General features: G+C 34.8%; 3 pseudogenes across 3 annotated transcripts; all 3 read right to left on the reverse strand.

Annotated features, from left to right (window-relative positions):
• Positions 1–7,685: 7,685 nt before the first annotated feature.
• On the reverse strand, positions 7,686–13,744 carry LOC149045566 (uncharacterized; annotated as a pseudogene). The gene has a single exon (XR_016187288.1). The product of XR_016187288.1 is annotated as an uncharacterized LOC149045566 (transcript).
• LOC149045568 (uncharacterized) lies at positions 7,686–14,757 on the reverse strand (annotated as a pseudogene). Its single transcript, XR_016187290.1, has one exon. The product of XR_016187290.1 is annotated as an uncharacterized LOC149045568 (transcript).
• LOC149045567 (uncharacterized) lies at positions 7,686–15,035 on the reverse strand (annotated as a pseudogene). Its single transcript, XR_016187289.1, has 2 exons — positions 14,797–15,035; positions 7,686–9,337 (listed from the first exon to the last, which is right to left on the reverse strand). The product of XR_016187289.1 is annotated as an uncharacterized LOC149045567 (transcript).
• Positions 15,036–16,682: the final 1,647 nt, after the last annotated feature.

Below are 16,682 nucleotides of genomic sequence, written 5' to 3' on the forward strand. Positions count from 1 at the left end.
AATCAAAATTGTCCCATGGCAACCATCTGGTGTAGAATCAATTGTATGTTCACTGAAAATAGTTTATTTAAACGGTTTTTTCCCTTCTAAACGGTTCTGAGTTAATTGTAAATTAATTTCAACTCATTGTCAAAGCTAATGAAAAACTGTATGTTCTGTTTTAATCATCATGTTTTAGTGACACCGCTGAATCCTAAGATCTCCTTTGTTTTTAATGCGCAAATTAAAACTGCTGATGAATAAATTTGCCATAACCGTGCTGAAGAAAAACATGTCTTTGGGCATCATCATTATTTCAATTGAGCCAATCAGTAAGAGATCGTTAACGCTTGCATGCAACCATCTGTTGACGAATAACGTAACTATTTACAAGCGTCATTAGACTTTATAACCGATTGCTGTCAAAATTGGTCCTTTTAAAAACTCTAAAGATTTGAATATTACGAACGGTTTAAAATTTGGTTTTTCTCTGTTCTGTAGAGTTTTGCTTCTCGCTTTTTTTTTTTTCGTACCCGTTTTCATTTCGTGTTTTGTATTTATTTGTTTTGGTTTTTTTTTTCAGCAGTTATGAGCAATTGAGAATATCACGGACGAGTATTTTGCATAAGGATGAATTTCAGAGTCCAATAGCTATTATCTTTATATGTTTATGACCTCACTTCGAAGGGAGCCAATAAGAGGACATCAAAATTGTCCCATTGCAACCATCAGGTGTGGAATTAAGCAAGTGTTTACTAACTATAGTTTATTTAAGCAGTTTTTCCCTTCTAAATTGTTCTGAGCTAATTTTAAATTAATTTCAACTCACTGCCAAGGCTAATGAAAAACTGAATTTTTTGTTTTAATCATTATCATGTTTTAGTGACACTGCTCAGACCTAGGAAGGTCTGATGTCCTCTTATTGGCTCCTAGGGAGCCAATAAGAGGACATCAAAATTGTCCCATTGCGACCATCTGGTGTAGAATTAAGTGCGTGTTAACTAAAATAGTTTATTTAAACAGTTTTTCCTTTCTAAACAGTTCTGAGTTCATTGTAAATTAATTTCAACTCACTGCCAAAGCTAATGGAAAACTAGATTTTTTGTTTTAATCATTATGTTTTGGTGACACCACTGTGTCCTAAGATCTCCTTTGTTTTCAATGCGCAAATTAAAACTACTGTTGAATAAATTTGCCATGATCATGCTGAAAAGAAAAACATGTCTTTAGGCATCATTATTATAAATGAGCCAATCCAGTAAGAGATCGTTAAGCTTGCAACCATCGGGTAACGAATAACATAATTATTTTACATTTTTATTTTACAGGAAGTATTATTAAAAACGCCTACAATGCAATTGACTAAAGTGCATCATGGTAAACTCAATCGGCAGAATCGAAATAAAATGGGTGAAGATCGTCAACGAAAATTTGACGGCAAATCATCAACAATTTAACAATTGAATTAAACAACTAGAATGGAATATGAATGAATAGACCTAGAATGAAACTCGTTTTAGTGATCCGAACAAGACCAGAAGAAAACAACTAATGATGATAATGTCTTTCTCACCTTTTTCCGTCTGTTGAAAATTTGATTATTTCCAAAGTAAATGGAGAGTCACTAGATATAAAGCTACGATCCGTGATGACACAAACAATAAAAAGAAAGAACATGACGAGTAATTTGCATAAGGATGTATTAAGGAATCTAATGACCATTATCTTTATATGTTTATCACCTCACGTCGAAGGGAGCCAATAAGAGGACATCAAAATTGTCCCATTGCAACCATCTGGTGTAGAATTAAGTGCGTGTTAACTAAAATTGGTCCCTTTAAAAACTGGAGATTTGATTATTACAAAGAGTTTAAAATTTGGTTTTTCTCTGTTCTGTCGAGTTCTGCTTCTCGCCTTTCTTTTTTCCGTACCTGTTTTTATTTCGTGTTTATGTCGTGGTGACGAATGACATAACTATTTTACCGGCGTCATCGGTCTGTATAACCGATTGCTATCAAAAATTGGTCCTTTTAAAACCTCTGGAGAATTTAGTTATTTACAATCGAGAAGGATTGAGCTATTTTCAGCGACCGACAGCAAATATAGTTAAAAAAGCCTATAATGCAACTGAATAAAGTGCATCGGCAGAATCGAAATAAAAAGGGTGAAGATCGTCAACAAAAATTGATAGTGAGTCATCAAAATTTTAACAACTGAATTAAACATTTAGTAGGCCTAGAGTGAAAAGTAGTTTATTTAAACAGTTTTTCCTTTTTGAACAGTTTTGAGTTCATTGTAAATTAATTTCAACTTACTGCCAAAGCTCATGGAAAACTTATCTTTTGTTTAAATCATTACATTTTAGTAACACCGTTGAATCCTAAGATCTCCTTTGTTTTTAACACGAAAATTAAAAACTAATTTTGAATTTATTTGCCATAATCGTGCCAAAAAAGAACATCTGTTTGGGCATCATAATTATTTCATATGAGTTAATCAAGTAAGTGATCGTTAACGCTTGCCACCATCTGGTAACGAATAACGTAACTCTATTACCGATTGCCGTCACAATTGGTCCTTTTAAAAACTCCGGAGGTTTTAGTATTACGAAGAGTTTAAAATTTGGTTTTTCTCTGTTCTGTCGAGTTTTGCTTCTCGTCTTTTTTTTTTCGTACCTGTTTTTATTTCGTGTTTATTTCGTGGTGACGAATGACATAACTATTTTACCGGCGTCATTGGTCTGTAAAACCGATTGCTGTCAAAATTGGTCCTTTTAAAAACTCTCGAGAATTTAGTATTACGAAGAGTTTAAAATTCGGTTTTTCTTTGTTCTGTCAAGTTTTGCTTCTCGCTTTTTTTTTTCGTACCTGTTTTTATTTCGTGTTCTTTTGTGTTGTTTCGTTGTTTTTAACAGTTATTTACAATTGGGAAGCGTTGAGCTATTTTAGCGACTGACAACAAATATAATTCAAAAAGCCTATGATGCAACTGAATAAAGTGCATCATGGCAAATGCCATCGGCAGAATCGAAATAAAATGGGTGAAGATCGTCAACGAAAAATTGACAGCGAATCATCAACAATTTAACAATTGAATTAAACAACTAAAAGGCCTAGAATGAAACTCGTTTTAGTGATCCGAACAATACCAGAAAAAAAACAACTAATCATGATAATGTCTTTCTGACCTTTTTTCCTTCTGTTGAAAATTTGATTATTTCCAAAGTAAATGGAGAGTCGCAAGATATAAAACCACGCTAAAAACTCTGCAAATTTGAATATAACGGAGAGTTTAAAATTTGGTTTTTCTCTGTTCTGTCGAGTTCTGCTTCTCGCCTTTTTTTTTTCACCTGTTTTTTTTATTCCGTGGTTGACGAATGACGTAACTATTTTACTAGCGTCATCGGTCAGTATAACCGATTGCTGTCAAAAATTGGTCGTTTTAAAACTTCTGGAGAATTTAGCATTACCAATAGTTTAAAATTTGGTTTTTTCCTGTTCTGTAGAGTTTTGCTTCTCGCTTTTTTTTCCTACCTGTTTTTTTTCGTGTTCTTTTGTTTTTTTCGTTCATTTCAATACTTATTTACAATTGAGAAGCGTTTAGCTATTTTCAGCGACCGACAGCAAATATAATTAAAAAAGCCAATAATGCAACTGAATAAAGTGCATCGGCAGAATCGAAATAAAATGGGTGAAGATCGTCAACGAAAATTGACAGCAAATCGTCAACACTTTAACAACTGAGTTAAACATTTAGTAGGCGTAGAGTGAAATGTAGTTTATTTAAACAGTTTTTCCCTTCTGAACAGTTTTGAGTTCATTGTAAATTAATTTCAACTCACTGCCAAAGCTAATGGAAAACTTATCTTTTGTTTTAATCATTACCTTTTAGTGACATTCCTGAATCGCAAGATCTCCTTTCTTTTTCATGCGAAAATGAAAAAAAACTACTTTTGAATTTATTTGCTATAATCGTGCCACGAAAAAAAAAACATCTCTTTGGGCATCGTTATTATTTCAAATGAGTTAATCAAGTTAGAGATCTTTAACGCTTGCAACCATCTGGTGACGAATAACATAACTTCATTACCAATTGCTGATCTCCTTTCTTTTTGATGCGAAAATTAAAACTACTTTTGAATTTATTTGCCATAACCGTGCCAAAAACACATCTTTGGGCATCATTATTATTTCAAATGAGTCAATAAAGTAAGAGATCGTTAACGCTTGCAACCATCTGGTGACGAATAACGTAACTCTATTACCGATTGCTGTCAAAATTGGTCCTTTTAAAAACTTCGGAGATTTTAGTATTACGAACACTTAAAAATGTGGTTTTTCTCTGTTCTGAAGAGTGCTTCTCGCTTTTTTTTTTCGTACCGGTTTTTATTTCGTGTTCTTTTGATTTGGTTTGCTGTTTTGCAGTTATTGGCAATTGAGAAGCGTTAAGCTATTTTCAGCGACCGACAGCAACTATCTTTCAAAACGCCTACAATGCGATTGTATCATGGTAGACTCAATCGGCAGAATCGAAATAAAAATGGATGAAGATCGTCAACGAAAATTGACAGCGAATCATCAACAATTTAACGATTGAATTAAACAACTAACAGGCCTAGAATGAAACTCCTTTTAGTGATCCGAACAATACCAGAAGAAAACAACTAATAATGATAATGTCTTTCTCACCTTTTTCCGTCTGTTGAAATTTTGATTATTTCCAAAGGAAATGGAGAGTCGTTAGATATAAAGCCACGATCCGTGATGACACAAACAATAAAAAGGAAGAATATGACGAGTATTTTGGATAAGGATGTATTTCAGAATCCAATAACTATTATCTTTACATGTCCATGACCTCACTTCAAGGGGGCCAATAGGAGGACATCAAAATTGTCCCATTGCGACCATCTGGTGTAGAATTAAGTGCGTGTTAACAAGAAATAGTTTATTTAAATAGTTTTTGCCTTCTACACAGTTCTGAGTTAATTGTAAATTAATTTCAACTCACTGCCAAAGCTAATGAAAAACTAAATTTTTTGTTTTAATCATTATGTTTTAGTGAAACCGCTGAATCCTAAGATCTCCATTGTTTTTTATGCGCAAATTAAAACTTCTGTTAAATAAATTTGCCATAATCGCGCCGGAAAGAAACATGTCTTTGGGCATCATCATTAATTCAAATGAGCCAATCAAGTGAGAGATCGTTAACGCTTGCAACCATCGGGTAACGAATAACGTAATTTTTTTACTAGCGTCACTGGACTATCGTAAACGATAGCTGTCAAAATTGGTGCTTTTACTAACTTTGGAGATTAAGCATTACGAACAGTTCAATATTTAGTTTATCTTTTTTCTGCCGAGTTTTCTCTCTCGCTCTAATTTTTTCGTACTTGTTTTCATTTCGTGTTTTGTTTTGGTTTTTTTTATCAGCAGTGACGAATGACATGACAAGCGTCATCAGACCGATTGCTGTCAAAATTAGTCGTTTTTAAAACTCCGGAGATTTGAATATTACGAAGAGTTTTGAAAATTTGATTTTTCTCTGTTCTGTAGAGTTCTGCCTCTGGCCTTTTTTTTTTCGTACCTGTTTTTATTTCGTGTTTATTTTGTGGTGACCAATGACATAACTATTTTACCAGCGCCATCGATCTGTATGAGCAATTGCTGTCAAAAATTGGTCTTTTAAAACCTCTGGAGAATTTAGTATCACGAACAGTTTAAAGTTTGGTTTTTCTCTGTTCTGTTGAGTTTTGCTTCTCGCTTTAATTTGGTATCTGTTTTTATTTCGTGTTCTTTTATTTAGTTTCGTTTATTTTAATAGTTATTTACAACTGAGAAGCGTTTAGCTATTTTCAGCGACCGACAGCAAATATAATTAAAAAGCCTATAATGCAACTAAATAAAGTGCATCGGCAGAATCGAAATAAAATGGGTGAAGATCGTCAACGAAAATTGAAAGCGAGTCACCAACATTTTAACAACTGAATTAAACATTTAGTAGGCCTAGAGTAAAAAGTAGTTTATTTAAACAGTTTTTCCCTTCTGAACAGTTTTGAGTTCATTGTAAATTAATTTCAAGTCACTGCCAAAGCTCATGGAAAACTTATCTTTTGTTTTAATCATTACCTTTTTAGTGACACCGTTAACGTTTGCAACCATCTGGTTACGAATAAGGTAACTCTTTTACCGATTGCTGTCAAAATTGGTCCTTTTAAAAACTCCGCAGATTTTAGTATTACGAAGAGTTTAAAATTTGGTTTTTCTTTGTTCTGTAGAGTTTTACTTCTTGCCTTTTTTTTTTTCGTACCTGTTTTAATTTCGTGGTGACGAATGACATAACTATTTTACCAGCGTCATCTGTCCGTATAACCGATTGCTTTCAAAATTGCTCCTTTTAAAAACTCTGGAGATTTGAATATTACGAATATTTTAAAATTTGGTTTTTCTCTGTTCTGTCGAGTTTTACCTCTCGCTTTTTTTTTCGTGCCTGTTTTTATTTTTTGTTCTTTTGATTTGGTTTGTTTTTTTTTTGCAGTTATTGGCAATTGAGAAGCGTTTGGCTATTTTCAGCGGCCGACAGCAAATATCATTAAAATCGCCTACAATGCGATTGAGTAAAGTGCGTCATGGTAGACTCAATCGGAAGAATCGAAATAAAATGGGTGAAGATCGTGAACGAGAATTGACAGCGAATCATCAACAATTTGACAAGTGAATTCAACAAATAATAGGCTTTCTCACCTCTCGCTTTTTTTTTCGTACCTGTTTTTATTTCGTGTTCTTTTGTTTTGTTTCGTTCTTAGCAGCCACTGGCAATTGAGAAGCGTTTAGCCGATTTCAGCGACCGGCAGCAAATATTATTAAAAACACCTACAATGCAACTGAATAAAGTGTATCATGGTAAACTCAATCGGCAGAAATGGGTGAAGATCGTCAACGAAACTTGACAGTGAATCATCAACAATTTAACAATTGAATTAAACAACTAATTGGCCTAGAATGAAACTCGTTTTAGTGATCCGAACAATACCAGAAGAAAACAACTAATTATGATGTCTTTTTCACCCTTTTCCTTGTGTTGAAAATTTGATTATTTCCAAAGTAAATGGAGAGTCGCTAGATACAAGACCACGTTAAAAACTCTGGAGATTTGAATATTACGTAAGGTTTAAAATTTGGTTTTTCTCTGTTCTGTCGAGTTCTGCTTCTCGCTTTTTTTTCGTACCCGTTTTTATTTCGTGTTTATTTCGCGGTGACGAATGACAACTATTTTACCAGCGTCATCGGTCTGTGTTACCGATTGCTGTCAAAAATTGGTCCTTTTAAAAACTCTGGAGAATTTAGTATTACGAACAGTTTAAAATTTGGTTTTTCTCTGTTCTGTCGAGTTTTGCTTCTCGCTTTTTTTGTCGTACTTGTTATTTCGTGTTCTTTTGTTTTGTTTCGTTTCTTTTAATAGTTATTTACAATTGAGAAGCGTTGAGCTATTTTCAGCGACTGACAGCAAATATAATTAAAAAATAGCTCCGCAATGCGTACGCGTGTCTAGTGCTGGGTTTTAGCGGTACTTCCGTGGGGTCTTGTTTTGTGTAGGTTTGGTTGCAAGTTCAATTCAACAATTTGAGCAAGAATTGATTAAAATAATTTCAGCTGCAAGTTTAGGTGGCTAAAATCTGGAATACAGAGACTGGAACATAGACATCAGGGATGAACAAGTTTATTGTAAAAAACAGCCTGCAATACAAAAGGAACCGTAACTGTATGCATTTGATACAATAAGTAAGAACAAAACATGATTCAAGTTAGGAATTGTTTTTTTTTCTTTTACATCAGAAAATTTAATGAACATATAACTGTAATATAAAAAAGAAACAGAAAGTTTAACAACAGGAGAGTATGAAGAAATGCGAACAGCTCTACTACTTGATAATTACTGAAGGTTTCAACTGAGACGGGTTACTGTTGTAATTGAAAATTATGTGGCAATATCAGTAATCTGCATTGAAAGCCTTGAGTTCCTGTTGAAACTTTCGCTTCTCAATGTATAAGCATTAAAAATACTGTTCATAAATGTACTTCAGTTGCAGTTTTCAATTGAATGTACAAACTCAATAAAATATTTAATATCTAAATACTTCTAAATACAAAAAGTCACTTGGGAGAAGGGGAATGCTATAATAGAACATTGTCCCAGTGATAATAACATGAACATTTTTGTCTTTAGTGAAAGATACAACAATGGCTTTGGTATCCTGTTAAATGGTAATATAGAGTGGATGCATTCTGATCTTTACCATTATTTTGGTTCTTGCTGCAGTTTAGTTCTCTACAACACTGACTGCAGCCACAACTTTAGTTTTCTTATCAAAGGTAACAAAGAGCATTGGTGTATTTAGGAATGCTTCAACAACAATATCTTCACTTAATGACTGCTTAGTGTCAACTTTAAACAACTGTAAGGCACTGAGCAAAGTATCATTAAAAAATGTTACAGTGGTGTTAATGTCATCATGTCTCAGCAATGCTTGCAAGTGGTACTGACTGCTGCAAGCAGACACTTTCTGCCTGAGGCCACATGTTTCACACTTTACCACATTCCCTGGTGTTGCTGGAAGCTTTTTGTTACAATTGCAACATTGGCGATAGCACATGAAATTTTGAACACCAAAGACTTCAGCATTTGTTGATGGGTGAAGTAGTCTGGCAAATCACCTGGTGAAGCTACTTCCTCTTGGAAGGGATCAGCTGGTGAAATGGAACAGTCATGCTTTGGTGTAGTAAGGTAAATGGAGTAATTGTCATTATCCTTCATCATTTTAAGGTTACAGAAGTTATATGTGTTGTCGTCTGCAACTTCTGTAATCAGGTTCTCCCACAGGGTTAATTTGATTGATCCAGATGGATCTAGGAGGCGACAATCAGCTTTCGACTTCGTGCCATCTCTTGTGATTATTTTCTTCACTCCAGATAAGTGGACCACTTTGGCTTTGAGATTAATAAGTTGGTTATTGGTGACATTCGAGAGCATCTAGATGTTTAGAGTCGAGGGTATCTCTTCTCCTAGAAAAGTGACCTCCTTCAGTTCCTCTATTTGGACTCTTGCATTCATGAGAACACTGTCATTTTTAATAGCGAAGTTGCTAATCTTTACTGGGGACTTTTGTTTGCTACATCTTTCAAAGTTGAGATGCTTGCTTGAAGAGAAACAGACTCCACGTACTTTAGTCGCTTCTGTTTGAATAAGCATGTCAAAATAGCGAGTCTTGTTGGAGTGCTTAACAAGAGATACGTTATGAATGTATCCTGTTAGGTTGTCCATTGTCGTTCAAGTCCTATTACAACTAAGGTGTGTCTACCTGGAGAGCAAAGAGAAATAAATGGTATCAGTAACTGTGGGTTGTAGAACAGGTATCAAAGAAAACTGCAATCTGTATGTACTACAGGGCACAAAAGCAATAATCATAAAATAAACATACCTGGATATGTGTTGCATATCACATATCTGCAGATTACCCCTTAGATGTCAATCACAGTGCATGATTGGTATCTAATTTGTACATTTGAGTTAATTTCATTTTTTTGTACTCATTAACTATGAGTATTCTCTTTAAGACAAAAAGAAAAACACATGGAAGTTACAGTGAAGGTGACAAGAAAACCATGAAGGTCTATTTTGAATCAATGCACAGATTGCTTTGTGATCAGAAAAATAAGTTTCTAAAATGTGTACATGGATTTGTGATTCAGGTAAATTAGTGTAGACATGGTCTATAGTGGTTCTGTTATCAGTGGTAGAACATGATACCAGTTGTCTGTAACTGTGATCTCTTATAAATAGATTATAAAGAGGAATCTTGTCTTTTTCATTTAACCAATTGATATTGAAATCACCAATGAAAATTTTGAAACCTGAAATATCAAGGGTAAGAAGTCTGATCAATGCTACACACATTTGTCTAATTGGCACTCTTGGAGACTGATATATGCCTATTATGGTAATATGTGGAACTGTTGTAACCTTAATGATAGTTATTTGAACACCACCAGTGTTGTTGCAAACTGGATATCCAGGTAGAAAAGGAATTTTACTGTACACTGCGGTTCCACTATAAGGTCTTGTATTGAAAACGTCAAGTTGACTGTCATTTCTAAATAGGGTATACCCAGTGATGCTGTAGTCAGTATCACTGTCTAAGTAACATAACCATGTTTCTGAGAATACATTTACATCCATGTTTGAGTAGTTTAAGTCTTTTCGTATGTCCTCTGCCCTGTGAACTCTAATATTAAAGTTGTCAACTTTTGAGTTTTGAATGAACAAATGAGGAACATCAATTAGGTAATTCATACAGTGTTCTAAAATGCATCTTTCTTTCAGTTTTGCGATATCATCTTGGGTGTGATTACCTTCTCTCAATCTATTTAGAATTTGAGCAAATTCTCTACTTTCCCTTTGTCTCATAATTTCGTCCAGTTCAAACATTGCAAAATGTTCTTGCCATAAATTAGGGGCAAGAGATCCATAATCTGAGTTCTTCATATCTTTGAACACATAACTGTCCATAACAGGTTTTAGTTGAAACAAATCACCCAATGCAATTATGCTAATACCTCCAAATACCTCTTTACTATCCTAGATATCCTTAAGTCTATTATTTATTTGGACATTTAACATAGTATTGCCTATCAATGATATTTCATGAAGAAATATAAGCTGAACAGCACCAAGTTTACATCTGAGGGTATTTAGTCTGCTTGAGTCAAGAGGTTTATATGTCTTTAGAGACTGGCATGCTGGTATTGCCAAGGCACTATGTACTGTGTTCCCTTTGATACCATAAGCAGCTTTTCCAGTAAGGGCAAGCAATAAAATTTTAACTTCATTAAAGTTTTCGCCTGCTCTGGAATTATGTTTTACTGCTGCTTGATATAGAGCTCTGATAAGATGAGACTTGCCCACTCCAGCTCCCCCAGAGAGAAAATAGTAGAATGGTTTGTCAGATGTTTTAATAAGATGCAAAATGTGATAAAAAAAATTCCTTTTGCTTCTTGTTTAGTGTTTGAATCAACTGCCTGTACTCTTGATCTTGCATTTCATTTAGTATGAGTGGTTCACTACTTGATACAGTAGAAGGAATTCCAAAATCATCTGATAAATCATAGTTTTCATTAAAATCAGGGTGTAGATCTTTATCACCCACAGCCATATCTTGGTATTCTATATCTTGTGTAAATGGTGCTATTGAATCATACTGATTATAATCACCTGTATCTTCACCACCATTCAAGTGTTCCTGGAGTTTATCCATACCACTACCACAAACAGCATATTCTTTCATGTGTTCACTTATGGCATCTTTCATAAGTAAGAAACGTGCTTTGTAGGAAGAACTATTTGCTAGCAAGTCAGCTTCCTCATTTCTCCATGGTGTAAAGAGCATAATAAGGAACTTCTAATAACTCTAGCTATTGATCTTTTTTTGTTTTTCTTTTCATTACTAAGTTCATTACAAAGGTCATCATCATTGTTTTCACTTGCTGTTTCAAAGGGAAGGTTATCAGTGTCATTTTGAAATGATTTTTTGATATAGGGTTTTCCTGATGAGTCATACCAAGCTGCCCAATCTGCTGATGTCAAGTGCTCAAGAGTAACAGGACGTTTTGCATATCTTTGCAAAAGACCACCTGTGTATACTCCTTCACAATCATCTTCCATTTCTAAAATGTCATTAATAGGCTTAAGAAGCTGTACTCTTTCATTAGGAGGTGCAGTATTTATAAATATCACTTGGCGTGATGATTTCTTCATAGGAAGCTGTAGAACAATGTAAACAGCTCCTTGTGCACTTATCTCAACACTGTTCAAAAATTTGTTTCCAATATCTCTGACTTGTTGTTTGATGTTAGAATTTCCTTTCCTAGCTTCAGCACATGCTTGTCGCAAAGGATCACTCATTCCTTTTTGAGCTTTAGAAATATAAGACACTATATACATAGCACATGCATACACATCAAGAACAAATTGAATATCCATATTTGCTCTCCATGCCTTAAGGCAAGCTGGGTTGTAATTGTTAATTCTTAACTCATTTGGTTCTCTTTTCAAAAAGATAGTTGGAGCATTTAAAGTTGACCTGATAGCCAATCTATAGTTATTTTCAGTGACAAGCAGCTCATTAAAGGTAACTAATTCACCTTCTTTTAAATCATTCAATTGTTTCTGAATAGTTTTCCAATTTTGTTTGTGTTGTTTCATTTCATGTAGAGGTATATCTGAATCTAAAGGATATAAAATCTCAGTTGCCCTCATAGGAGGCTGTGGGTAATTAAATCAACATCCATTCTTATTCTTCTTTCTACATGTCTGAGAGTGCCTGTGAATTTGCCGGTTCACCAATTTCTGCAGTTCTAGATCATCAACTGGCCATTTACAACTAATGATCTGATTAATGAAGTCTGTAACAATAGCTTCATCATTAACTCCAAATACTGGTGCACTGTCTAGCCATATAAGCATGTGGATGTGAGGTGAGCCTCGCTGCTGGTATTCCACTCTATAGAACCAGTCAGATATTTTGCCCAGAGGTTGGGCTCCTTTCAAGAGAAAGTTAGTCAGAAACTGACTAACTTGATAATCAAAATGCCTTGCACATGTTACTGGGTTACTTTGAATTAACCTGCATTTTTCATTCCAATTCATATTTTCTAAATCAGTATCTGTGTACTGTTTGTGGTCAACTAATTCACCAAGTATTCTAAGCAGATGGATCCACTGAGTTTCTGCTAAAGAGAAACTACAAAATAATGATGCTGGTCCTAACTGTCTTATCATGGCAAACAAGTCCTTTTTTGCTTTTTCAAAATAAGGTGGAGAGCCTCTTAATGCCTTGAGGAACTGAAATTCTTCATCATGATGAATCAAATTTTCTATTGCCCCTTCTTGTTTGAGTTGTGCTGCATTTAAAGTTCTGCTATTTCCTTTGCACTTTCTAAGAGCAACTTGTGATTTTCCTCGTAATATTTTCATTTGCAGTTTCTTTGCTTTGAAGAATAATTATGTTTTCAACACACATTGCAGCTCTTCTATCTGATCGTCATAATTCAGATTTACAAATGTCACTGTAGTGAACATTAACAAGTCTATCATTATTTTCCGGTCGTTTTTGACCAAGGAATATACCAGGATATGCTAATTCTTCAGAATACTGATCTTGAAATATGCCTAACGGTTCCTTTCCTTCACCTGGTGCAACACTTAGAATACATTGACTCCCATTGTCTTCAGCAAAATCTGTGTTGGTTTACATAGTGTCAGTAACTCTAGCAGGTATTTCTGCTTCATCCTCACTCCACTGATCTTCAGTCTCAATAACTTCACTAAAGGAAGTACATGTATTATTTGTGATATTACTAGTACTGTTGTGAATATTTTGCGGTTCTTCAGTTTCATTTTCAATATTTCTGTCATCAAATAGAAAGTTTGATGTGCATTCTTCTCCCCAGGCCTGATTAACTGTTATTCCTTCTTGTCTATACAGGGTACTGTTAGTGACAAGCCAGTTTGCTGCTTGGACAACTTTATGAGGTCTTATGTTAAGGGACAATGCCGAACTTTTGAATTGCAATCTTCTTTTTAAATTTACCTTAATTGTACCTGTTTCTGATGGTAACCTTGGTAACATATTCACAGTCTCAGACACTTCTGCTGGTACATTTACAACATTTCCATGTATTTTGAATTGTCTACCTCTTGGTGCCTGCATTAATTTACTATAGTTGTGTGACCAAAATTTTCATGGGATTCTATGATGTGAATTCTCAAATAATGTGACTCTGCAACTGCTTGAACAATGAGTGCATCACACCATGTGCCTCGTAATGACATGTTGGTCAAATATTCATTCCATGAATTCTGGGTATTGCTTTCAATGAAATGTTCTGGGTTTGCTCTTAGATAATCAATACCAGTTTGCCTAACATGCAAGTGATGGCATGGATCACCATATAACTGATGAGAAACAGCTCTAAAAAAACAGTCACCAGCACCCCCAACATCTAGGGATCTCAATCCCAGCTGACATAACCGAAAGTTTAACAATATGGTGGAACCAACTGATACTGTAGTTTCAGTGTTGACATTTACATGTAGTTAAGGGCCTGGATTTAATTCAATATCACCTGAAGTCATAAGCTTCATTCTTGATACAGAAAATCTTCTAGAATGGCTGCTTGATTTCTTCAAAAGCTTATTTACGGTTGGTTTGCTTATATTAACTAAGCTGGTGAAAAAACTGTCACATCTCTTAAGATATCTTATGTAACACAACTTATAGTCAGTAGCAAAGATGTATAACCTTGAAGACTTAGGAATATATTTCCAAATGATGACCTTAAGTTTATACCTTGTTTTTCTTTTTTTCATAAACTGCACAATCCGTTTCATCGAGACCCTCGACGGCTCTCGGTCTCTACGTCGTTTCTTTTGTTTTTGGTCAGCTATTTTGAAATGTGTATCAATTCCATCTGTTCCTCGTGAACACAACATATCCACATCCGTTGTTTTCGAGAAATCGCTTACATTACGTTTAATCGCATTTATACTGCTACTAACATAACTTTTTCTGCTCATATATACCACAGCTTTCGCAGATGTTTCATCAGTCAAAGGAGTCTTTCCTTTAACATCAGTCAGGTTTCTCGCTCTTCGATATACATTTTGTGTAATCTCCAAACGGGCAGGCTCAATAATCCCCACAAGGGGCTCAATTTTCCCCATAGGGGGCTCAATTTTCCCCAAAAGGGGTTCAATGTTTACCTTTAAGGCCTTTTCTTTTCCCCAAATGGGTCTCACGAAGCTGAAGTTCTTCCCTTTACGCATCGTAAACAACACCGCAGCATGACTATTCTGTTGGCGTGGAGAGCATCGATCGAACACTTGAAAACATCCTTTAAAGTCTTTTACTCGACCACATTGACTCAAACTTCTAAAGCTGTGGCATACTGAGAAACCAACGTTATAGAAGTTCATCATAAAGGTAACAAGAGCAAAAGGACACTCACCAACTTTCCGAAGTGTGATCCACGAGTGTGAAATTCCTCCTTTCCTCAAGGCATGGGTAAAAGCACATGGTGGTCAAAGACCAGAGTCTTCGTCATATTTTCGTCCCCGAACTCAATTACTCCCGAATCTTCCTTGCGGTTTTCTACTTGAATCCAATTGGTCAACCGACAGTTTCCGAAATTATAACGATAAAATATCGACATGGTTACACATTCCACTGGTTAAAAATCAGTGTACAATTCATGTTATTTGTCACGTAAGGTAAACTATGAGTAAAACATCATATTTCGTGCTCAAATGTGGCGTATATAAAGTGCTTTTCGAATTCCGTACGCTCTTCTATTGTGTCTGCGTGCTAACGCACTAGACACAAAAAGCCTATAATGCAACTGAATAAAGTGCATCGGCAGAATCGAAATAAAATGGGTGAAGATCGTCAACGAAAATTGACAGCGAATCACCAACATTTTAACAACTGAATTAAACATTTAGTAGGCCTAGAGTGAAAAGTAGTTTATTTAAATAGTTTTTCCCTTCTGAACAGTTTTGAGCTCATTGTAAATTAATTTCAACTTACTGCCAAAGCTAATGGAAAACTTATTTTTTGTTTTAATCATTACCTTTTTAGTGACACCGCTGAATCCTAAGACTCCCTCCTTTCTTTTAAATGTGAAAATTAAAAGCTACTTTTGAGTTTATTTGCTACAATCGTGCCAAAAAAACATCTCTTTGGGCATCATGATTATTTCAAATGAGTCAATCAAGTAAGAGATCGTTAACGCTTGCAACCATCTGGTGACGAATAACGTAACTATATTACCGATTGCTGTTAAAATTGGTCCTTTTAAAAACTCCGGAGATTTTAGTATTACGAAGAGTTTAAAATTTGGTTTTTCTCTGTTCTGTAGAGTTTTGCTTCTCGCATTTTTTTTCGTACCTATTTCTATTTCGTGTTTATTTCGTGGTGACAAATGACCTAACTATTTTACCAGCGTCATCGGTCTGTGTAACCGATTGCTGTCAAAAATTGCTCCTTTTAAAAACTCTGGAGAATTTAGTATTACGAACAGTTAAAAATTTGGTTTTTCTCTGTTCTGTCGAGTTTCGCTTCTCGCTTTTTTTTCGTACCTGTTTTTATTTCGTGTTCTTTTGTTTTGTTTTGTTTTTTTAACAGTTATTTACAATTGAGAAGCGTTGAGCTATTTTCAGCGACCGACAGCAAATATAATTTAAAAAGCCTATAATGGAACTGAATAAAGTGCATCGGCAGAATCGAAATAAAATGGGTGAAGATCGTCAACGAAAATTGACAGCGAATCATCAACAATTGAATTTAACAATTGAATCAAACAACTAACAGGCCCAGAATGAAACTCGTTTTAGTGATCCGAACAAGACCAGAAGAAAACAACTAAACATGATAATGTCTTTCTCACCTTTTTCCTTCTGTTGAAAATTTGATTATTTCCAAAGTAAATGGAGAGTCGCTAGATATAAAAGCACGATCCGTGATGACACAAACAATAAAAAGGAAGAATATGACGAGTATTTTGCATAAGGATGTATTTCACAATCCAATAACTATTATCTTTATATGTTTATGACCTCACGTCGAAGGGAGCCAATAAGAGCACATCAAA

The sequence above is a fragment of the Pocillopora damicornis genome, chromosome 5 (genome assembly GCF_964200805.1).
Source record: "Pocillopora damicornis chromosome 5, jaPocDami1.2, whole genome shotgun sequence".
In the NCBI taxonomy this organism is placed as follows: Eukaryota; Metazoa; Cnidaria; class Anthozoa; order Scleractinia; family Pocilloporidae; genus Pocillopora; species Pocillopora damicornis.